The 24072-nt window shown below is 38.5% G+C and overlaps 1 protein-coding gene across 3 annotated transcripts in view; it reads left to right on the forward strand.

The window, feature by feature from the left end:
- Positions 1-24072, forward strand: part of KCTD16 (potassium channel tetramerization domain containing 16) — a 226245-nt gene that overhangs the window by 56975 nt on the left and 145198 nt on the right. The gene's annotated exons all lie outside the window — the stretch shown is intronic.

Below are 24072 nucleotides of genomic sequence, written 5' to 3' on the forward strand. Positions count from 1 at the left end.
AAATTTCCTGATGAAATAGGTCTCTGTGGTACTCTTCACTGGATCCTCTGTTTAAAAATAAGTTTTCATTACACAAGTAATACATGAATACATTTTCCTCCAAGTGCTCTTTTATATTAAACCCAGTCCCCTCCTCTTCTCTCAAAATGTATTTAGTAAGTACCCTTCAAAATAATTCTAATAGATATCTATTGATGCTATGTAGAACTATTGTGTGTATTTTTCTAAAAAAAGAAATAACATCTCTCTATTTTTGTCTCTCAATATTTCTTAGGGGATTATCAGTTTTGATGTTTGTAGCTTTAATTCATTTATTTGCTTTTAGTATTCTATCACATGATTCCATCACAGTTTATTTAGCCAGTCCCTTAATGGTAGACATTTAAATTACTTATAATTTTTCACTATTACATATAATTCTCTAGGGAGTATTTTTGCATTTCGGCTCATATTAGGGTAGATACTTAGAAATGGAATAGCTGTGATCCTAATTTTTCAAAGAATCTGCCCCTTTCTCTTAGCCCTCCATATCTGGCGCAGATCTGGAAACATTTCTTTTTGACTAGTAGGTTCTGGTTTCCTGGAAGGAGATATCTTGTTCCCTATTGAAACTCGATTCCATAAATCTGTGTAATTAAAAAATAACAATATTGCAAGAAATTACATCACCATGACAGTCAGATCTTGTGTTTTATCCACAGTGCAAATGACAGGTGTGAAGCAGAGCTCTGAGTGATGGACTTAATATTTATTCAGTGTTGCTGCATATCCGTAGATTCTATATTCTTCCCTGAGGGTGCAAAACTCACTCTGTATATTTACCCCTAAGTGCTTTATTTCTCTTTGGAAAGTTTGCTTTAGGGCAGGAATAATAATTTGCAAGTGTATAGTTATTTGTGGTCTTTGGTGAGCCTCCTGGTCTGGGGTATTGAATTATCTGGTGAACTCAGACAGTGTAGATAGCTCAAAGCTGCTGCTGATGGTGATGGTGATGGTGATGATGCTCCATTGGGATGATGAGAACCCTTGCTGAGGAAAAAACATCATAAACTCTGAATGACTTCCCTTTGTAGAGTGCACGTTAAATTCAATTAGAAAATAGATAGGCATTTGCCTGGTATAATTTCAATCATAGACAGCTCAACTTGGAAAAGAACTTAGACCAATACCCTCATATTCCTTCTGAGAAAACTGAATCTCAAAGAGGGGATACATCCGGTCCACAATCACAGCAAGATATTGTCAGGGCCAACATTATTAATCAGGCTTTTAAAAATTTACTTTTTAAATGTTACATGCAGTAAAATTCAGTTATTTTTCCTTTTTTGGTATGTAGTTCTGTGAATTTTGACAAATTTACCAACGCAATCAGGATACAGAACAGTTCCATTATTCCAAAATATTACATGCTGAGCCTTTGTAGTCAAACCCTACTTCCATCCCTAACCTCAATCAACCACAGGTCTCTGAAATAGTAGTTCTATTTCCTGGATTTCGTATAAATGGGAGCATACAGCATTTAACATTTTAAGCCTGGCTACTTTTATTTACATAACGTGTTCAAGATTCATTCATGTTGTTGAGTGTATTAGAAGTTCATTTCTTTTTATTTGTTAATGTCATTCCATTGTATGGGTACGCCACTGTTTGTTTACCCATTCACCCCACTGAAGGACAATTGGGTTATTTCTAACTTTTGGTGATTACAGATAATGCTGCTATAAATGTTTGTGTACACGTTTTTATGGGAGCATAAGATTCTGTTTCTCTAGGGTAAATAACTAGAAGTGGAAAGATTAACAACTAGCATTGAGATTGCTGGGTCATAGAGTAAGTATATATTTAACATTATAAGAAACTGTCAAACTGTTTACCAGTGTTATTGTACTATTTTGTAGTGACATGTGAATAAGAGATCCAGTTATCTACAACTTTGGCAGCACTTGTTACTGTTTAGATTTTAGCCAGTTTAGTACATTTGTAATGGTATCTCACTGTGGTTTTAGTTTTGCATTTACCTAATTCTAATCAGTTTAACAGATCATCGCTACCATAGAGCATAACCCAGAGATATAGGAAACGAAAATAGAGAACTGAAATTCCTTGACGGAAATAGACAGGAATTCTAAGACTTGTTTTCTGAAGACCATGTGTTGGTAGGGCATGAAAATATATGTACCTGATGAAATGAAAAACAAATAAGAACATTGATTACCTGGAGGATATAAATCAATTAGATTGTATCAGTAAGTACTCTTTCAGTTGTGATCACAGAAATCCGACACCATTTGACTTAACCTAAAAAGAAATGTATTTTAAAATCCGGGGGGTAATATGGCATAAGAAATGGCTGTATCCAGTTACTCAAACTTTGCAGTCAGGAATCTGTCTTCCTCCTTTTCATGGTTTGTATAGGTTTCCGTTGGCTTCATTTGGGGGCACATTCTTCCCATGATGTGACAAGGTCACTAGTAATTCCAGATTTTATAATCTTTTTTTCAAAGCAACTCCAGCAAATGGAGGAGCCTTTACAAAATCAGAGTTGAAATTTCAAAGTTCACCTTGATTGGCCTGGATTGGGCTATAGTCTCACCTCTGAACCAATGATTATTATCCTGGTTGTCCAGGCGGAGGTCTGGAACCAGGAAGTTGGCTCAGCCCTTGATACAGCGCAGACTGCAAGTAAGGAAAGAGCAACTCTCAGAGGAAATTTGAGGGCCTGTGAGCGCAACAAGAAGACCTTGATTCTAGAAAGCCAAAACAAGAGCTACCCACTATGTAGGCGAAGTTGAAGGATGGAAGCTCTGAAAAGAAACCTTTCACAGTGTGGCTTAGAAGCCTGTTTTGTGTGAGAAGGAGAGCTCAAAGGCTGGTTTCTGTAACTCTAACAGTAGCAATTCTCTTGAATCCAGGGGAGTGAGTGAATATGCTGAGTTTTTGGAGTTACTGAGTTTAGCACTGACATGTATAATAAGTGCCATTCTCCAGTACTATTGAATGGCATATACAAAGGACAGGTCATGCCTCTTTTTTTCACTAATTGCTACCTGCTATATTTTGTTTGTGTGTGTGTGTGTGTGTGTGTGTGTGTGTGTGTGTGTGTGTGTGTGTAAATTAGGGAACAGATTTCAAGTTAAAAAGTATATCAGATACACTTTTTAATGTCAAAATCTTTATAGCTAAGGGGAAAAATATCATTAAGAATGAAAAGCAGAATGTTGGTTGAAGCACAGTGTTTGGAAAGAGAAGATGGTAGTCATCTAAAGTTGTGGATGTTTCTCTCTCGACTTCCATAGTTCTCACCATAAACTGGTTTGCTCGGGATTCAGAGTGTCACAGCCAGAATTCCTAAGTAATCGTCTGAATTGCACCATTGCAGAAGCACCACCTCCGTTCAGCTGCCAACAGAGGTATGGAGCTGAGAAACTCGGACACAAAATTGCTTCACAGGAGACTGAGTCTCCACCTGACACTCCATCAGAGCGGAGTTTGTTTGTAGGAAGGTGTGGAGAAGGTCGCCATAAGGAGTCATATGTGGTTGCTGCTGAAACAGCTGCATCACGAGAAAAATTTCCTGGGAACCAAGAAAGAGACCAAAGATTTAGGCAAGTCTCTCGGCCTGCTGCAGATGCCAGGGTGACCATTTAGCACTTGAGAAAATCTGAGAGCCTAAAAATTAGTCCTCAACCTCTTTGGGATAAGAAGGAAAAGAGCGATAATGAAAAAAATGCTTTAATATTTTATTCAAAGTCTGACATGGGGTATAGTTGGTGTACCGTCTGAAAACATCTCAGAATGAAACTTTCACGCACAGCTTTCTTAGCTTTCTTAATGTTCTCTCCTTCCATCTATTCTGCTACTGTTCCCATTTTCTCGTTGGCAGTCCCTCCTGTTGCAGCCCCTCTTTCCCCAGCTCTGGCTTTTGCAGAGCCAAGGTGCCTCAGTATGATTTGTATGTTCCAGACACCTACGTTAGAACGCAATGACTGAGTTTTTTCTTTTTCTGAGCACAGCACCAACATACCATGGATTGTTTTTCCACTGGGATCTACTCAGAATACTTTTGTGGTGTACATGTTCCCATGTGCTATTTCACCCCAAAAGCTAGAACTCCTGGGTCATGAAAGAAGCATTTCTATTTTAATTAAAACAATGCATTCTATGTTATTGTCTATTTTGTAAACGTCGCGTTATGGTTTCAAATGCTAGTATTTTGTAGTTGGTATTCTGATGATCTGATATGGCAGCAAATCTTTTTTAAAGGACCGATCCCTTTGTAAGTTTTTGCCCATTTCTTCAAAACTCAGAATACCAGATAGAATGATTTTTAGATGCACAGAAGCTTTGTGTTTCAGCCACAGGCCTGAGTGGAAACATGTGAATATAGTGGCTGTCATTCTAATCTATTTTTCTCCCTTTCAAGCCTTCTGCTAATGGTGATAATAAATGACTGTTATTTTCTGATAAAGGATTTAAGTCATTTGCACCATCACTTGATGTTTTTTGGAGTAACGTTTTTGATTTTGTTTTGAATCATTGCCAATTGCCAGGCTTAATTTAACATAAAATCTGGAGGCCCGAGGATTTTTGTTTTGTTTTTAGATAGATGTCTTTATTTCTTTATATCTCTGCATGCTTTATTTGTGACCATAGTCAAATATCATATACATCATAAGTGTGTGAGTGACAATGTGTCTTTTCCTTCTAAAAATTTAAATATCTTTATATTTAGATTTGATTCCCAGTGTACTCGTAATGAATTGAAGGTGCAGACATACGTCCTCATGACCCTATAGCTTCTCCAACAGGGATGTCATTGCGATTTCCACTATCATTTTGGGAAATTGACCCAGTTGTACTTAATCCATGAAAGTGTGTGTCCGATTTCAAAGGGCTCCAAGATTTGTGATGGAAAATAAATCACAAATAATTACTCTTAACAAATAATTACTCTTCTACATCTTATACTGTAAGCTTTAGACTGAGCTGTACAATTTAACAATTTAATTCAACAAAGACTTATGAACACTCACCACAATCCAGCCACTGTGAGAAATGCTGGGGCTGTGAAAATGAGTAAGACATTGTCCCTAAGGATAAGGGTGGGGGTGGGGAAATAGATGTTATTACTGCTAGATAGCTGCACTGTGCCTTAGAGTTTGTCATTTAATTTCCCTCTAAAATACAGTTTTATGAGGAGGAATTTTGCCTCCCTTTCTATTGTTAATTTTAAGACTATCTGCAAAATCTTTTTTATGTAGATTGAGTTACCTAGAATTGAATTAATAATATGATAGTGAGTTAATTACTCAGCAGAGTTGATGAGGAAAATCTACCTCCTATGGTAATTGTGGTAATGACAGTAGTAATAGCAATAGTAAGAATAATAATATCATGTCAAATGCTTCTTGCGCACTCACAACGTGCCAGGTATGATTCTAAATATATTTTATGATTTACCTCACTTTATCCTTCTGTATTACTCTAAGTCCTCCCAGAAGCAGATGCCAAGATAGGATTACACATGCAAGTATTTTGTCAGGAAAAATGCCTGTGAGCAAAAATGGGAAAGGAGCCAGAAGAGACTGGAAGCTGTGTCAGGTTATGAGGCAAGTGTCACCTCAAGTGAGGGGTGTGGGGGAGGTTAGGTGGAAGTATCTATCCTAGACGGCTATCAGTCTGAGGAAGATTAGGCAAGAGGGACAGGGTATCCTTGACTCAAAATTATCCATTAGAGGAGTCTCATGTCTTCTAGAAATGGGCCTGCCTTAATTGTCTTCCTGTGTCCCGTCATTGGTAGGGAGAAGCCTGTACAAGGTGGGGCACTGGTGCAAATGCTGCTGTGGATTTCAGAGCACAGCTGTCAGGGTCCTTGGTCAGCTGATCACTTACATTCCCTGTGGTGGGAAGTCTGTAGGTGCATGCTCAAGGTGACCACACCTTACAACTTCATTGTACAGATGGGAAAACTAAGGCAACAGAGACAGTAAGTAATTTGCTCAAGGTTAATAACTCATAAATGACAGAACCAGGATCCCAACCCATGCAGTCTGGTGTCAGATTCTATGCTTTTAGTCGCTAGATCAACTCGCAAGGTTATACTTTAATAGTCTTTGATACTATTAACACAAAACTCTTTACATTGATTTACAAATTATGAAGCACCCTATGAGGGTGTAGAGCAGTAATTCTTAACCTTGAGCCTACATAAAATCACCCTGGGACTTATTGGAGAAGCAGATGAATAGCTCCTCACCCTACAAATTCTGGGGTAATATATCTGGGGCGAGGCTTCAAGATTTCCATTTTTAAGGTCTTTCCCTAGTGATCCTTTCCAAATGATATTTGAATCAAACTTGCACAAACACTACTCTAGAGAAAGACTACCGGGCTTGGAGACAGGAAAGAGTGCTTTCAGTTCTGATTGTGCCAATTTCTAGTTGTAAAACCTTGGATAGCTTACTTAAATCTGTTAAGCCTGGTTTGTAGAGATGATAATAACAGCACCAATGAACTCAGTAGGACTCGCCAGGTTGTTGTGAGTTGCCCTTGCACTAGATGGGAAAGCATTGCTTGATAATCTGGGGAGCATTGTCCAAGTACCTGTTAGGATGATGCCTGCTGGCAGCAGTGCCCTCAGCAATAGCATCATTCTCTGATTGTGTCACCAGATGGTCGGGGAACCTGGCTATTTGTGGGAATGTCATGTGCTTCAGATTTGAGCATATTTGATACCTGTCCTTGAATCCAGGTGAGGTAGAAAGGAATGTCTGTCAAGTAGCCAATAAATCACAGAATTAATTTTTCCTCCAGTTCTTCAGTCAGTCACACTATGTCTCTAGAGAGCATCCTGGTTATGTGGGTGGCTTAAAAATGGAATCCTTGAAAAGGCATTTCATTGGTGCATTTCCCCCCCTTTATTCATGGCGTTACTACTGGCCCTATTGAAAAATTAACAGTGATAGTAAGTCAGGTTGCTGTGGAAGATGAAGAAAACTTTCATTTAATGCTTGCCCCTTCCTCCAGCTTCCGATGGGAGCCAGAATGTGCCAGAACTTGCATCCTACTGCATTTCACTGCGGGATATCTAATGGTCCTATATCCCATGAAAGCAAATCTCAGGGATCAGCTTGAATGCTCCTGTACTATGGATTTAAACGGACTTAGGTTTAAAGCTGTGAAGTGCCTCCCTGTCCATAAAGATTACTCACACTGGTCTCACATTACTCGTCCTTTGCCTGGGAAACATCTGGTAGGAGAGGGGGAAACTGATTGTCCAAGACTGGGCACTGCTACACACATTCCCTCTACTGGATCTATCTGGGTGCTTTTCTCTTCCATTTTATGTTCTTAAGCCAAGGATATTAGGAATGGATAAAACCCCTGAGTTTCCCGCAGCCTCAGTGTCTTTATCTTGAGGGTCATACATGCCCTATTTCAATGAGGATTGCTGAGATAGAAGCAACCCCTTTCTTAAGACCTAACTGGTTACCAGATTATGGTAACACATTAAACTATCTTTAACCCTGAGCCCTATTTCCCATAGGCAGAATATAGTAAATTAAACTTTTGTTTGTGCAAATGCATTCTATACCATAAAATTAAGAGCGGTATCAAAAATAAATACAATGACAAGAAAATTCAAGTGGAAATTTTGTCGCGAACATGTAAGAAGCATATAAAATCAAACAATAAAAACCTTAAACAATAAAAACCTCTATCATAAATATTCCTTTTGGGATTTTTTTCTGTATGGACTAAACCAGATGAGATATACTAACATCCGTTAGTGTTATTGTTTTGTACTGGAATTTTCTTTGTAGAGTCATAGGTATTCTTCAATTTATTCATCTTAAGCATGTTTATAATTGAGTTAGTATGCCTGAATGCCTCTCATTTATAGCACAGTCAATGTCCAGGGAGAAGCAGTTTCCATGACTTCTTTTTCAAAGATCCTTTGCTCTTTGATATCAATAAGACATTTGCTTTTGATTATCCATCCATGATATTGTAAACAGATGTCGAACTTTCTCATTTGGCAATGTAACATTGCCAAGACATTCGCCTCCAAAAAAGTCCTGCTTTTATTTTCTTTTAATGCCTGTCAAGAAGGGTGATTTTCGCATTCAGTAATTTCAGCTCCTGTCCGGAAATCATCCTTGAAGTATTCTGTGTCATTGCATGCAGCTTCCCTTGACCTCTGACCTCATGCCAAGCACTTGTCTTTCTGTTCAGACAGAGCCACACCAATTTCAAAGGCGTTATATTAATTTATTTATAACTGTGTTGGTCCAAAAGTATTGTAATGTGGATTACAAAAACATAATAATATAGGACATTAAAATTATTTGAAACATCAAAAGCTGCGTGGTCAGTGAAGACTTTTTAGAGAAGAAAGATGATAGATCTAAAACCAAAAAGTAGCAGTATATATGTTAGGAAAGGGCAGGAGGAATGGTTCTCGCTGCTGAGGGAGCAGAATGAGCAAAGAAATGAAATTCAGCGTTGATCGCCTAAAAACCCTTTGATGGCTCCTGGTTTGGCATTCTCAAGTTTATACTATCTGGCTGAAACCAAGATCTCCTCTTCCTCCCCTAGTCATTCCTTTGTTTTTTATTTTTGTTCCCTTCCTTCCTTCCTTCCTTCCTTCCTTCCTTCCTTCCTTCCTTCCTTCCTTCCTTCCTTCCTTACAGGTTAAAGGAATGACATTTTCTTTTTCAATTACTGCATAGTGTATAATCCAGACTATTAAAGGCATTTTTAATTATTTAATTCTTTTGTTGAGATATAATACATGTATGACATTGTGTATGTTTGAGGTGTATACTGTGTTGGTTTGATACATTTATATATTACAATGTGATTACTACAGTAACATTAGCTAACACCTTTATCACTTCACATAATTATTATTTCTTTGTTGGGCGGAGGACAATGAAGACCTACTCTCTTAACAGCTTTAAGGTTTACAATACAGTATTGTTGATGGTAATCACGACGTTGTACATGAGATCTCCAGAATGTATTCATGTACTGGTTGCAAACTGTCATTCCTTTCGGGCACCCTAGACTCCTGCCTTGCCAGTGTCACACAGCTCCCTGCTTATGCACACACACCCAGACGTTTTGCTCAGATCATTTGTCCCCTGTGGTATCTTCCTTGGCTCTCCCAGACAGATTACGGTTCTTTCCTTGTACTTCCTTAGAACTTAGCATGTACTATTAATATGGCACCCAGCATGATGTTCTGTGATTTGTGTAGAGATCTATTACCCAGTAGGCCCTGCAGTCTTTAGACACAGGTTTTATGTCTTTTATATCATGCCTTACGTATGGTAAATAGCTGTTTGCTTAATATTTGAATTGAATTGCATTGAGCATGGCATGTTTAAAAACTAAGATATGCTTTAAAAAAGATTTTTATTAAAATATAGCTAGTCTACAATATTATGTTAGCTACATACCATAGTTATTATATATTCAACATTTATGTACCTAAAGAAGTGATCACCATTATAATAAGCCAGATGTACATTTTTTAGAGAGGAAAACTGTGTCTATTTCTAGGGGCTCCAGTGAGGAGTACCTCAAAATCACTAGATAAGGGATGATTAAAATGAGATTTAAAAAAGAAAACAACAACAAAAATAACTTGGGAATCTGGGAACTTGGTTGGAAAAAATTTTCATTAACCATCATCTTAAATGTAACATTTATTTTGTTATGAATTACACCAAGCAGTGTAATATCAGTAGTATCTCTGACTTTGGCATCTGTAGAAATTACAAATGTTTTTGTATCGTATCAGTTACTTCAGATTCTTGAAATGTTGTTTAAGGTCCTCCTTCCCAATTAGGCTAGTTTTAAGTCTGCTACTATAAGATCTTGTTCTTTAATGCTTCAATGCAGGTCCTTGTATATTTTTATATTTCTATATTAATTTAAAAGACTATTTGAGGGCCAGCCCGGTGGCTCAGGTGGTTAGAGCTCCATGCTCCTAACTTCTAAGGCTGCCGGTACGATTCCCACATGGGCCAGTGGGCTCTCAACCACAAGGTGGCCAGTTCAATTCCTCAAGTCCCGCAAGGCATGGTGGGCTCCGCCCCCTGCAACTAAGATTGAACACGGCACCTTGAGCTGAGCTGCGGCTGAGCTCCCGGATGGCTCAGTTGGTTGGAGTGCGTCCTCTCAACCACAAGGTTGCCGACTCCCGCAAGGGATGGTGGGCTGTGCCCCCTGCAACTAGAAAACCGCAACTGGACCTGGAGCTGAGCTGTGCCCTCCACATCTAAGATTGAAAGGAAGACTATTTGAACTATTTTTTTCCATATAATTGGTTTCCTTTGTAATCCTTGTATTTTATTTTATACATTTAAAAATATTTTTATGAGAAAGGGTTCCTGGACTTTTCATCAGACTGCCGAAGGAATATTTGGCACCAAAATGGTTAGGAGCATTTGAATTGTAAGCTCAATGAGGGCAGGGCCTGTGAGGGATGTTGGCCCAGTGTCCCTGTAAGGAGACAGTTCAGGGGAGAGGTATTTGGGGATATGGTGAAGATGTCCTTGCTGTGTAACGGATTTTGGATTGGAGGCTTGGGTAATCCAGGATACTATTGAGTAGATCTTGGTGTGATGAAATCATTCTTTTAGGAGAATGGGTCTGGTTGTTCTACATAGGATGTGTTGGAGGGTCAAACTCGTTTAGAAATCTATTTTAGCCAAGGTATGAGATGAGGGGACCCAGTCAAAGATGGTGGCCATTAGGACTTGAGATGAAGATGCTGCGTGGCCTGCACCAGAAGTGAAATAGAAGAAACTGTGACAGATGAGCTGCCTTCAAAGTGCTGCTTTGGGTGAGAAAGAGCAAGAGTTCAGTTTTGGTTTTACCGTGTTTGAGCTGACATAAAAATCTGGTAGGTTTAGGTGTTGGTTTGGAATTTCAGTGGGAAGCTGGGGATTTGAAAGCTATCAGTACAGAGAGGTGAGGTGAAATATAAAGATCAAAAGCAGTTTATTAATGGAAAAAGCAGAATGAGAGAAGAGGCTGAGAATTAGGCAGGAAGAATCAGAATCAATAGAAGGTTCTCAGTTTCCTACCTCTCAAGAGCCACGCGGGATCTCTGCCCAGCACTTAACTATGTGGAGGTTAGTGCTATCCAAAGGACAACCTGGACTCCTCGTGTGCACATATTTTAGGAGAGAGCTGTGCTGTCCAGGAAGGGCCAGTGTTCAGCAGTGACCAAGGGCCCAGGTTGCCTCACACTATGAAGCTCAAGGCACGGAATTCCTTTGCCTTTTTGTCCAGAAGCTTGGTGACATCGAAGGCCAAGACCCACACACATTGTTACTTAACTCATTAGAGCTTGGCTATTTTCTTGACTGGCCACATTTTTTTATAGCTCTCACAGCATGCAATCCTCCTCTTGTTTCTACTGAAGCTATTCTCTGGCTGATCTCTCGAGTTCCTTTTTCTCGTCCATCACATTCCCTTCTTTCCATGGTTTTCCTCTCTCTGCTACCTAGTTTGTGGCTCTTTTCCAACGTGTCTAATTGTAGAGTCTTATACTAATTCTTGCAAGCTTTAAGAAAATTTTAACCACGATACAGAAACCCTCAGACCTCCACAATTAGCTGCTCCCCCAATTTGTTCCTTTTGCGAACGTTTAGGGAACCATACAGGTGTCTGCTGTTGAACATACCTCCTGTCACTTAATGGTCCACGTTTATTGTTTGTATCATTTTTTTGCTATGGCTTTTCTAGAAATTTAAATCTGTGTTTATAAAGGTTTGCTCTTATAAAGGTGCAGTGCAGCTTCATTCTTATGTATCATTGCTGTCTCTGGCCCCATCCATGGCTGAAATTTTATTTTGAAGTACCTTATAATTTTGACTGAAATTTGATCTCTCTATGGAGACCTTCAAAAACATTCATATTAAGCAGGAAGATGGCAACCTACTTAGTCAGCTGTATCTGGAATACCGATTCCCCTTAGGTCCATGCCAATTTCAATGATGAACTAACCACAAAAGTATAGTTTAATAAATCGAAATATCCATTTCATTTCATTAGTCAGTTTTTGTGTAATTAAACAAGAAGCCAATTCCATTTTGCATATAGTGTTGAATGTTTTTAAGAAGATTATCTGGTAATTTAACTGGAATATAAACCCTGCATCCTCTTAAATTAAAATTGTGGTTTTTAAAAATGAATACCAATGTCATATCTTATTTTGCTTTTGCTGACACTGGAACAAAAATGACAGAATAACCTGAAACAGATTATCATGAATTTTTAAATAGCTATTGACTTACTTTTAGTTGATACCTATCAAAGATATGCTGATAACTCTATAATTCATTGCAGTTTACTCTTTTAAAAAGACTTTATTCTTTTAGAGCAGTTTAAGGTTCACAGCAAAATTGAGCAGAAAGTAGAGATTTATTTCCCATACGTCCCCTGCCACCTCACATGTATAACCTCGCCATTATTAGCATCCCCCACCAGACTCGAACATTTGTTACAGTTGATGAATCTACATTATAATCACCCAAAGTCCATTGTTTACATCAGGGCTTACTCTAAGCTTGTACATTCTGTGCATTGGGAAAATGTATAACGACATGTATCCGCCATTATGGTATTAGACGGAGTGTTTTCACTGCCCTAAAATCCTCTGTGTTCTACCTGTTCCTCTCTCTCCCCACAACCCCTGGCAACCAGTGACCTTTTCACTGTCTCCATCATTTTGTCTTTTCCAAAATGTTGTATAGTTGGAATCATATAGTATGTAGCTTTTTCAAGTTGGCTCCTTTCATTTATTAATATGCGTTGAAGGTTCCTTTGTGTCTTTTCATGGCTTGATAGCTCATTTTATTTATTTATTTATTTTTTTTAGCACTCAATAACTTTCCTTTGTCTGGATGTACCACAGTTTATTTATCTGTTCACCTACTGAAGGACATCCTGGTGGCTTCCAAGTGTTGGCAATTATGAATACAGATGCTATGAACTTCGGTGTGCAGGGTTTTGTGTGGATGTAAGGTTTCAACTCCTTTGGGTAAATATTGAGGAGCACAGTTGCTGGTCAGAATAGATTTAGGTTTGTAAGAAACCACCAAACTGTCTTCCAAAGTGGCTGTTCTATTGTACATTCTGACCAACAATGAGTGAGTCTGTCTGGTGCTGCACACTCTCACCGGCACATGGTATTGTCGGGATGGTGGCCATTCTAATTGGTGTGCAGTAATATCTCATTTTTTAATTTGCAATTCCCTGATGACAGATGATGTGGAGCATCTTTTCATATGCTTATTTGCCATCTGTATCTCTTCTTTGGTGAAGCACCTGTTCAGGTCTTTGGCTGATTTTTGTAACCGGCTTATTTATTTTCTTTTTGTTGAGTTTTAAGAGTTCTTTGTACACTTGGGGTAACGGTTCCTTATCTGATCTGTCTTTTACAAATTTTTTCTGCCAGTCTATGTGTGGCTTGACGTTATCTTTTGCAGAGTAGAAGTTTTTAATTTTACTGAAGTCCAGCTTATCAATTATTTCTTTCATGGATGCAGCTTGCTTTTTAATTAGATGTCTGAGATGTAAGATGTATATATATTTTGAAGATGCATAGAGATGTTCAATGACCCTCACATTCCCAGATACCTAACTCTGGTATGTGTGGGCATGTTTGTATGTGAACATTATTATTTGTTATGGGGGAGAATTTTTTTTTTACTTACCGATACTACATTATCAGATTCTCTGACTCAAATTTTGCAAATCCATCTACAATGGATAGAATTACTCATAAATATGCTTGTTCCTGATCAGTCTTAAGGCCCATTAGCTGTGAAAGAATCCTTTTTTAAATACTTTCAGGAAGGAAACCTTTCTTCATTCCACCCATGTGGAGTCTTCAACCCTGTTTTCTTTTTGAGTAGGAGAAGTAGACTTATGTTTGGTAGCAAAATAGTACAGTTGGAGCGTGGACTTTGGAGTTGACAGAACTATTTTTTCTAATTACAGTTGACATTCAATGTTATATTAGTTTCAAGTGTACAACATAGTGGTTAGACATTTATATAACTTAGGAAGTGACTCCCCCTGATAAGTCTAGTACCCACCTGGCACTATACATAATTATTACAATATTATTGACTATATTCCCTATGCTGTACTTTACATCCACTTGACTGTTTTTATAACTGCCAATTCTTACTTCCCAATTCTTTTACCTTTTTCACCCAGCCCCCAACCCCATCCCCCATCTGGCAACCATCAGTTTATTCTCTGTATCTATGTATCTGTTTCTGTTTTGTTTGTTCAGTTCGTTATTATGCTACGTGAGATAAGTCAGATAGAGAAAGACAAATGGCATCTAAGAACAACTGGGTTCTAATCACTGCTTTCCTACTCACGATGTACACATGCTAACTTAACCTCTCCCACCTCTGCTGCTTTCTCTGTACTGTTCAGTCTGCATTCAACTACCAACTGGGAAATTACTATATAGAAGGCACTATGTAAACTGCTATGGATAAGCATGGTCTTTGACTTGATGGAACTTCCATGTAAATGGAGGATAACAATAGCATATATCATATACATTTATGCAAATTAACTGATATTAGCCAAGAAAGTACTAAGCCAAGTGTCAGACATATAGTATGGGTTCAGTGAATAGTAGATACTTTTAATATTATTATTGTTGTTAGTTTATAAGTCTCCTGACCAGGATACTTATAATAGTGATTATCTTGTTCCAGTGCCTAATGTGCTTCCTAGCACATACCGGGCTCTTGTCATGGGTAGGGTTCCTCAAAAGTAAACTCCAAGGTAGGAATTTCTGTGCAAATAATTCTTTAAGGAGGTTCTCCCTGGAGAAGCTGGTAAAGAATTGAGGAACAAAGAACAAGAAAGCAGAAGAAGCCAAGGAAGGGTGGGATTCAGGCAAACTCCAGTGGAGGTGACCTGATGCTTCAGGAGACTCTGGAGGGTAAATTAGCCCTCAGAGCAGTCCCAACCTGAGATAGGGGAGGTGTCAATCATTGTGACTGTCAGTCATTGAGTAAGAGCATCATGGGGAACTATAGTGAGCAGAAAAATGGCCCCCAAAGATTTCCATATCCTAATCCCTGGAACCTGTGAATGTATTACCTCCATTGCAAAGGGAACTTTGCAGGTGTAATTAGAGATACAAACTTTCAGATAAGGAAATTACCCTGTATTATCCATGAGGCCCACTCTAGTCACATGAGTCCTTAAAAGTGGAAGACGTTTCCAGCTAAGGTCAGAGAGGGATATAATGATAGAAGAAGAGTCAGAAAGAAGTGATATTGTTGACTTTGAAAGTGCTGGAAGAGGGGCTGTGAGCCAAGGAATGTAGGAAGCCTTGAGAAGCTAGAAAAGGCAAGAAAATGGATTCTCCCCTAGAGCCTCTGGAAGGAAATACAGCCTGTCAAACACCCAGTGAGAACTGTGTCTGACTTGTACAGAAATGTAAGGTAAGACATTTGTGTAGTTTTAATCCATTACATTTGTGGTGATTTGTTATGGCAGCAGTAGGAAATTAATATGGGGACATAAACTCACTCCTAGAATGCAGGCTCTCTGCTCTCTGCTCTTATGTGCAAAGCAACTCCAGTTGCCTCTGAGAAGTTCTCCAAAGAATATTTGCAGGTACAGCAACGGGAGGCAAAAGTACACCAGAGTAGAATGAACTCAGAAATGATACAAGGGGTCCCAGGAGATCTGGGGAGCTACCAGCAGTGTTTGCTACGGTGCTCAGTAAGTACTTGTTAACTGGATGGATGGATGACTAAATGAACAAATTTGTAAATGACTGAAGCAGAGAGATTGTACAAGAAACGGCTTCTTGTCACAGGTAGGCATGTTATCAGTTCCATTTAAACAGGGTATTTGGCAGTCAAAACATTCTTCTACATTTAATGCCTTCTCTTTGTTTTCAGGTTCTCTAAGGGGTCAGTGGATTAGAAAAGTAAAACTGTTCTATAGACACAATAAAAACAAGCAAACTTTAAATCTATGTGTATGCTGCCGTAAGCCTCCAGAAAATGCAACAATTCTTTGGAGAATAACGTTGCATTCTAAGTACCTGACTTATACACTGCCATAACTATCCAGCTGGAGAATTCATCATCCTCTGGAGCATTTGGCTTGCTTGGCAGAAAAACAAAACAAATATACCTAGAAATGGAAAAGGAGCAGCCCTTAGAAGCAAATGTTTTGAGAAGTCAAGTTCAAGAAAAATAGGCTAGAGGAATATTTTCCATGTTTCTGTGGTTCTCCTCCCTCCCTACTTTCTCGTCCTCACTTTTGTTCCTAGGCAAGAATCCTAAATGAATTGTTTTCCTTATGGCTAAATTAGGATAAACTCTGTATGTGAGTGAGTGATTCCATACCTATGTATTCAAGAGTCAGAGAAAGACAGCTGATTAGAACATCAAACATAATAGATATGAATTTGCTACTGTCCTGAATTTTGGGACATGATTTTCATAATTTTACATGGTCTCAGATAACCTAAACCCAAGAGATGCTTTAAATCTAGTAAAATTGGAGATGAGATTATGGGAGCCAGCCTGGGAGATGCTTCTAGAGGGTCAGATCAATTTTCCATTCACTCTAGCTCCCCCTTTCATCACCTTGGAGTGCCTTTTTCTTTTTTCTCCCCCATTAAAATTTTTACTAATATTTTTATTGTTGTATGAAGGATAGAACTATTCCACCGTGGGTGTGCCCTTTTAGATTTAAATGCCTCGTCAGTAAGAATGCATTTGGCTGCAAGTAAGAGAAAATGCAACGAAAATAGGCTTACGTAATAAAGGGATTATTACTTTTAAAAGGAAGTTGGGAGACAGGGCAGGTCCAGGATTGGTTCAGTGATGCAATTGAGGATTTGGGTGCTTTCCATATTTCGACTAACAGTGTCAGAGATGACTCATCATAGTCCCAAGTTACCTGCAGAGGTTCAGACATTATATCCAGATATACTGCATCTAGTGAGGAAGAATTTTACTTTAATGAGTTGGAATAAAACCTTTCAAGATGGAATAAAATCTTTCAAAATGTTTCCACACTACCTTAGGTTACTTCTATTTGGACCACGTTGGCCACGATTAGATCTCATGCCATATTCAAGAAGCAAAGAAGGCTTGGGAATTAAATGTCTGTAACAGCATTTACAGTTTTTATAGTGGGGGGCCAGCTCTGTCAACAAGGAGGAAGATGAAAGGATGGTGATAGCTATTGGACACACAACCCTGGCTATAGGTACCGATTGTTGTGGGGGTGAAATGAGACACTGTTGCAAAGTGCTAGGTATGGTGTCTGTAAGTGCACTCAGTTTCAAGGTGCCTTCTGGGACATTAATTCCTTGGGAGACAGTTTTCGGCTGTGTAAGCATTTTTAATGCCTAGCTGCAACACCAGTCCAATATCCAAACAAGTATGGAAGCATGTAAGGATTTAATAAGTCTCTCAAGGCAGACACAAGGCAATGATTTTGTACACCACTGAAAAACACGTACAAATTTTTCTTCCTCTCTCATTCATCTCCACCTCTCTAAATCCCCTCACTGTCACAACTGCTCCCTGTTGTACTTGGGGTCTTTCCCCAACGCCTGCCCATCTCTAAGTCCTTTTTCCTGCCCTTCTTTCAGCTGCAGCTCTTCATTATATAGATCCGTTTAGTCTAGTCTTCTTTCAGTTTTCCTTTTCATCCAATATTCTGATCAGCACAATGGCATCTCAGGAATGGAGCAGGCTAACACAGACTCTCTGAAGGGGCAAGGAATAAAATTGAGTCCATCAAATGGAGCAGTGCCTTTTTCTTTTCTCCTGTCACTGGGCTATTTCATGTTGCCTAGAGATCCTAGACAATGGACCGCTAGCACTTTGGCAAAACCCTTCAACCTTTTTTTAACCTCCTTTTCCAGAGAGGACCAAGAATGCAAATCACTGAGCCATTCATGATAAGGATCCACTCCTGCTTTACTGACAGCCTTGTTCTATGAGAATAACACCTGTAACATACATAAAAATCATCCAGAAAAACTTCAGAGAAGGAAGAGATCCCACTAATCTTAAACATACTCTTTATTTTCTATCTCAGAGTCGTTTGTTTGTTTTTTTGTTTTTTTTTAAGTGTAGTTGACATACAGCATTATATTAGTTTTAGATGTACAATGTAGTGGTTTGACATTTATATTCCTTATGATCTGATCACCATGATAAGTCTAGTCATCATCTGTGACCGTACAATGTTATTATGGTAATATTGACTATTTTCCCCATGCTGTACATTATATCCCTGTGACTTAGTATTTGTTTATTTTTTAATAGCTGAAGGTTGTACCTCTTCTTCCCCTTCACGTTTTCCACCCATCCTCCCACACACCTCCCCTCTGGCAACTATCATTCTGTTCTCTGTATCTATGCATCTGTTTCTGTTGTGATTTATTTGGTCATTTGTTTTGTTTTGTTTAGACTCCACATATAAGTGAAATCATATGTTATTTGTCTTTCTCTGTCTGACTTATTTCAGTTAGCATAATGTTCTCAAGGTCCATCCATGTTGTTGTAAATGGCAAGATTTCATTCTTTTTTTATGGCTGCGTAATATTCCCTGGTATATATGTACCACATCTTCTTTATCCTTTCCTCTATCCATGGACAACTCGATTGCTTCCATAGCTTGGCTATTGCAAATAATGCTGCAATGAACACAGAGATGCATATATCTTTTCAAATTCGTGTTTTTATTTTCTTCAGATAAATACCCAGAAGTGGAATTATCTCACAGTGGTTTTAATTTCTTTCTGTTCATGGCTGATGGTGACCAGGCAGAGTGGAATTCATATTTGTTTTCAAAATTTTATGCTATGTTTTAATGTTGCTTATATAAATGGGCACGCCATTGGGATTTTATTTTTCTTTTGCTACTTGCCTAACTGTACCAGCTGCCCTCTAGATTTGAAAGGAGAATTGGTTCCATCCACCATTAGTTTTATAACTTTATGTTTTGTGTATTGTCTAAAATAAAGTACTCAGACACTTAGTTGTAGAAACAAGTCAGCTAGTGAGCGCCCTGTATTTTGGGGACAACACTGCTGATTATGCCTTTGAGGAGTATTACAATCAATAACACTGGAAGCTGGGTAGACAATCCAGGTCCCTTTATGGCAGGTACATTATATTACCATTAAAAAAAAAAAAAAAAAAAAAGGGAAAACTCATTCACTCAGATCTTGAATTGCTTTAGGACAATTACATCTTAAACAGAGCGATGGGCTTCTGAGTTGCTTTGGGACCTCCATGGGCTTCCTTTGAAGGCCAAAGCTCCATCCTTCAGAGCTAGATGTTCGCTCGTTGGAAAACAGTGGGCATGTGAAGAGAAGGGGAATGGTTTTTATTTGTTTTCCATATAACAAGGTAGAAGGAGGATTCCTTTTCCGGCTATGGTTCAGCCGAAAGAATGCCTGGAGGAGAAGTCTGGGTGAATTTCTCTTGATAATGGTCTTGAGACCAAGGACATACATCAATGTACAGGAGACAGAAGGCATAGTGGGTGTGGGGATAAAGGAACAGCAGGCATACAGGAGAGTTTTCAGATTTTTCTCTCTCCAAGTCTGTGCCTGCTTAACAGTACTTTTCACGGGACAAATTGGGGCTGTTCTCTCTATGTGTTGGAATCAAAAAGTTGGTTTTGTTTTATTTTGAGTTCAGGCAATATTGATAAAAATAGTAGCCAAAAAATTGGTATACTAAGCATTTCACATAAATTATATTATGCAATCTTTATATAAGGCTCTGACGTTGACATTACTATTACACTATTATTCTCCTTTTATTGATTAGGTAAGAGGTTTAAAGAGATTATATAACTTGTTTCAAGTCACACAGCTGGTCCTAAGCATTAAGCCCTCCCTAACATAGTATTAGGCTATGTCAACATCTTGATGGAGAATGACACAGGAAAACATGTAATCAAATTTGGATGTCCTCTTTTCAAGAAATTCATTTTCTAGAAGCAAAGCTTTCATATGTCAGTAGGTTATCTTATTCATTAGAATCCTCTACTGAAAAATAGAAAGTGTCCCATTTTTTTTTCAATTGTACAAATATTGAGAAGTGGTAAACTTTTGGTTTTTTACTACCATGTCCTTTGGCCTACTATTTTGGATAATGTGCATATGCTGGGATTAGAATAATGTAACGGAAGAGACAGAGGGTTTGGGGAGAATTTAAACAGGAAGGAAAGGAATTTGCAACTAAGCATAACACAAAAATTAGAATTTCATTTTTTACAACAACGTAAAAATGCAATGACATGTTTTATCTGTCTCACAAGATAAATAAGAAACCTATAAGGCTGGTACTGTCAGTACAAAATGAAGTTTTATTGTACATGGAGAAATGAAGGGATTACAACCTGGTTGGTAATCATTCATCGCTGGGTATCTTACAAATCAATGTAGTTTGTTTCCTGATCAGTATAACTGCAGTGCTTCCAAACCAGTCACGCCTAGTGGCTGTGGTTGACTTTCATGGAATCACTCAGCCGCACTCAGGTAGGACCTGAGCACACACTCGTATTATTACCGGAACAGTTTTCAACCTCTCAAATGGAAGGGCATTGAATCAAAGAAGAGACGGATTCATTTGGAAAGTGTAAGGAAGTAAGTCTGTTGGGTTCCTGATATAGCCAGTTACTCCTTTGCCAAAATAGATCTAGATATTATATGTCTGACATCACAAAACATCTCTGCCTCACTGTCACCCTTCAAATCCTTACTCTGTATCTCCCCAAATCTTTGCAACATTTCCGGAATGCGGCTGCTAAGTTTTGCAATAATACCAGTTGTACTATTTAATAAGGTACAAATTGCTTTGTACTATTTTGCTGAGATAATGTAGCAGGAAGCATCTTGAAATCTACAAGGTATTTTGCAGTATAATTTATTACATGTATGTAATATATAATATAAGTTATAATTGACTTTCTACGTTCAATCATGCAATGAATACTTGATGATTCAACCTACGGCAGACATCATGGTAATTATAAGGGATGTGAGAGGAAAGAGATATACTCCACTAGTGAAGGCCTGACATGAGTGTGAACGCATACTCTAAAACTCCTGATGGTGAAAGTATAGACATATAAGCTCATAATTAATATTCAGTGTGTTAGGGGGAAGCAGAATTCTCCTAAAGCATTTCACACTATTAGAAAGTCCATCATAAACACTAAGCAGAAGTTTGCTAGGATAAAGAGTAGAAAGGTATGCCAAGTGGAATACCCAGAAGATACAGAGTTAAGGGCAAACCATGTGCAGGAAATGCTGAGGAATTTGTCCAGAGTACGTGGTGACGAGGGTGGGATGAGATGAAAAAGGAAGATAAAATTAGTCAGATGATGAAGGACCTTGAAAGCAATGCTAGAGGAGGTGGAATTTTTTCTGAAGAATTTTAGGCTAGAAATGGTTTGATCAGAGCCCCATGGAGATTGAACTGAAAGGGAGTAAGACCAGAGGTAAGATCAATGGTAGGCAATTTAAATAGGTAAGAAGAGAGATGGTGAATTTTTAAACTGGACAAGAGTGTATGTCTTGACTCCTACAAAACTCTAAGCTCCTTGTGGGTTATTAAGCATAAGTTGTGTTTTGTTTATATCTTTCTTTGTTTCTAGCACAACCCAAGTACATAGTAGATGTTTGGAAAATACTTGCCTAATGATTAGATTAGCAATCCATATCTACTTTTAAAAATGTACATGCACAGTGTAGTCTTGACCCAGTGAACAACATATATTTGGTAAAACTCTGTCATTTTTAACAACATGAAAATTACCACTTTATGAATCACTATGTGAATAAGAAATTATCTTGATGCTTCCGTTGGCAACCAAATGCCCAGAAGTTTGCCATCAAAAACCCTCTCTTTTTGGATCTTCAACATAGAGGCTTTTAAAGTTTTGGATACTTTTAGGATTCATAGAGATTAAATAAGAAATCTCAAAATCATTATTTCATTTGATTTTGTTATTGTCATCTTTAATAATAATGATAGGTTTCATTTACTGAATACTTACCCTGCAGTAGTCACTCTCCTAAGTACTCATTTAATTTTTACACAAATGTTAGGAGAGTTTTATTACTATCCCATTTAAAAAATGAGGAAATTGGGGTATAGACAGCTTAAGTAGTTTGTCTAGGACCAAATGGCTAGAGGCAGGAGCGCTTTGAACCCAGGTTTTCTGACCCCAAAACACACTCATCACCATAAAAAATAAAGAGAACAGGCAGATTTAGCATAACACGTGGCCAAGGGCTGGGACCTTAACAGTATCATGTGGTGTCTTAATGGATTTTGAGAGACTGTGTGCAGGCTTCAGGGAGACGAAAAAGACGGAAAGGAAGAAAAAAAGTAGAAGAAAGACAGAGACATGAGTTCAAAACAAGAATATATGCTGTCACAGGAAGTGCTTAGTAAATACAATTTGAATGAAATGAAATATGAAAGACAGACAGGAGGGAGGGTTTTATGGCAGGTAGTGAAAGAGGGCCCTTAGCCATGGCTTTCATCCTTGGTACAGAAGAACTGTACACTTAGGGTAGAAACGTTTTTGTGGATTGCAGCTTTACTTACTCCCAGGCTATTTCTGGACCTGTTAATAAATTCATAAATCTTCACCCACTGGTTTTCCTTTCTGGTTTGAATAAGCCCAAATGACTCTAGCTTCCCGAATGCTTCTCTTTCTTCTACTAATACAGTATCGAGGAAAGAATAACTTAACTGTAAAGCAGCCTGTGTTTCCGATTCTGGGTCTGAGAGTCTCATATCCAGTAAAAGCAATAGCTCTGGTGTACAAAAGCTATTCTAAAATAACATGAGAGATTATGCCACAGTTGTATGTGAGGGATAGACTTTTATATTGGATGCAGAAAGAATGATGAAAAAGCCCACTCACTTCTTCCTTCCTCATTGTTCTGTCTCTTTTAATTTGGATCCCGTTGGGTTGGCTATAACCAGTGGAAAAGAAATGCAGTCTATAGAATAAACAGGCTGTTATGGAATATGGAAATCATTTCTGTATTGTAGAGGGGAAATCTGATTACCTCTATCCATCACTCATCTGGTCTTTCCTCTCGCCTGTTTTGTTTAGGATGCAGTTATGTAATTGGCATCCTTAGAACACCAGTGCCTCCTTTTACAAGGTTACTGCTGGTCATTAGCGATCTTTATAGACATGTCAAGGAGAGCAGACCGAAGCATGCAAGCAAACTTTCTCTCCACAGCAGGGTCGTTGGCTTTCTCTAGTTAACCCATTTTTTTCTGCAAATATCATTGGAATGTTATTTCAGATGCACGCCATCTGAGCTTCAGCTGACCGTTGGTTACCTAAGCCTTGGAAGTGATTCTTCTTCTAGATTGGTAGCAAAGCATGGTTTTATAGTACCTTGAGGGGTATGTTACATCTGTTATGATTTATCAAAATCTCAGCACTTTTAAGATTCTTTAGGACGTCCACGTGAGGAGGGGTTATTCAGAGATAGAAAAAGAACTCTGGGTCTTTGTGTGGCAAGGGTAATAGGAATGGTCCAAGGTTGGGCCTCTTGTCAAAATAAAAGTTTCAAAAGTGATTCAACTTTTTCTGCTCAGTATCTCAGACTGATCTGCACGTATTTGGTTGTCATCAAGAATATCAGTTGAAATACCCCAAACTCTTCATTACTTAATCTTTTTTTCCCATGGCCGTTGTAATGAGCTGATAAACACGCTAATGGAAGGACTGGGCTGGGGTGGGAAATGAGGAGCTCCAGGTTGGGGTTCAGGCTCTCTATTAAGTATCTCTGTGACCCTGGGAAGTCATTTCAACTCTCCAGCTCCCATCTGCTGTTTCATCTGAGTTGGTTGGATTCGGGAATTTAACCTCAAATGCCATCAGAGGTGTGGAAAAAAAATAGAAGAGAAAAGGTAGAAATGAGGTCTGTGACCATTGGAGAGTGCCTGTCCACCTGACGTAAAGACGTTATAGCCTTAAACACACTTA

The sequence above is a fragment of the Rhinolophus sinicus genome, linkage group LG10 (genome assembly GCF_036562045.2).
Source record: "Rhinolophus sinicus isolate RSC01 linkage group LG10, ASM3656204v1, whole genome shotgun sequence".
NCBI classification, from domain to species: domain Eukaryota; kingdom Metazoa; phylum Chordata; class Mammalia; order Chiroptera; family Rhinolophidae; genus Rhinolophus; species Rhinolophus sinicus.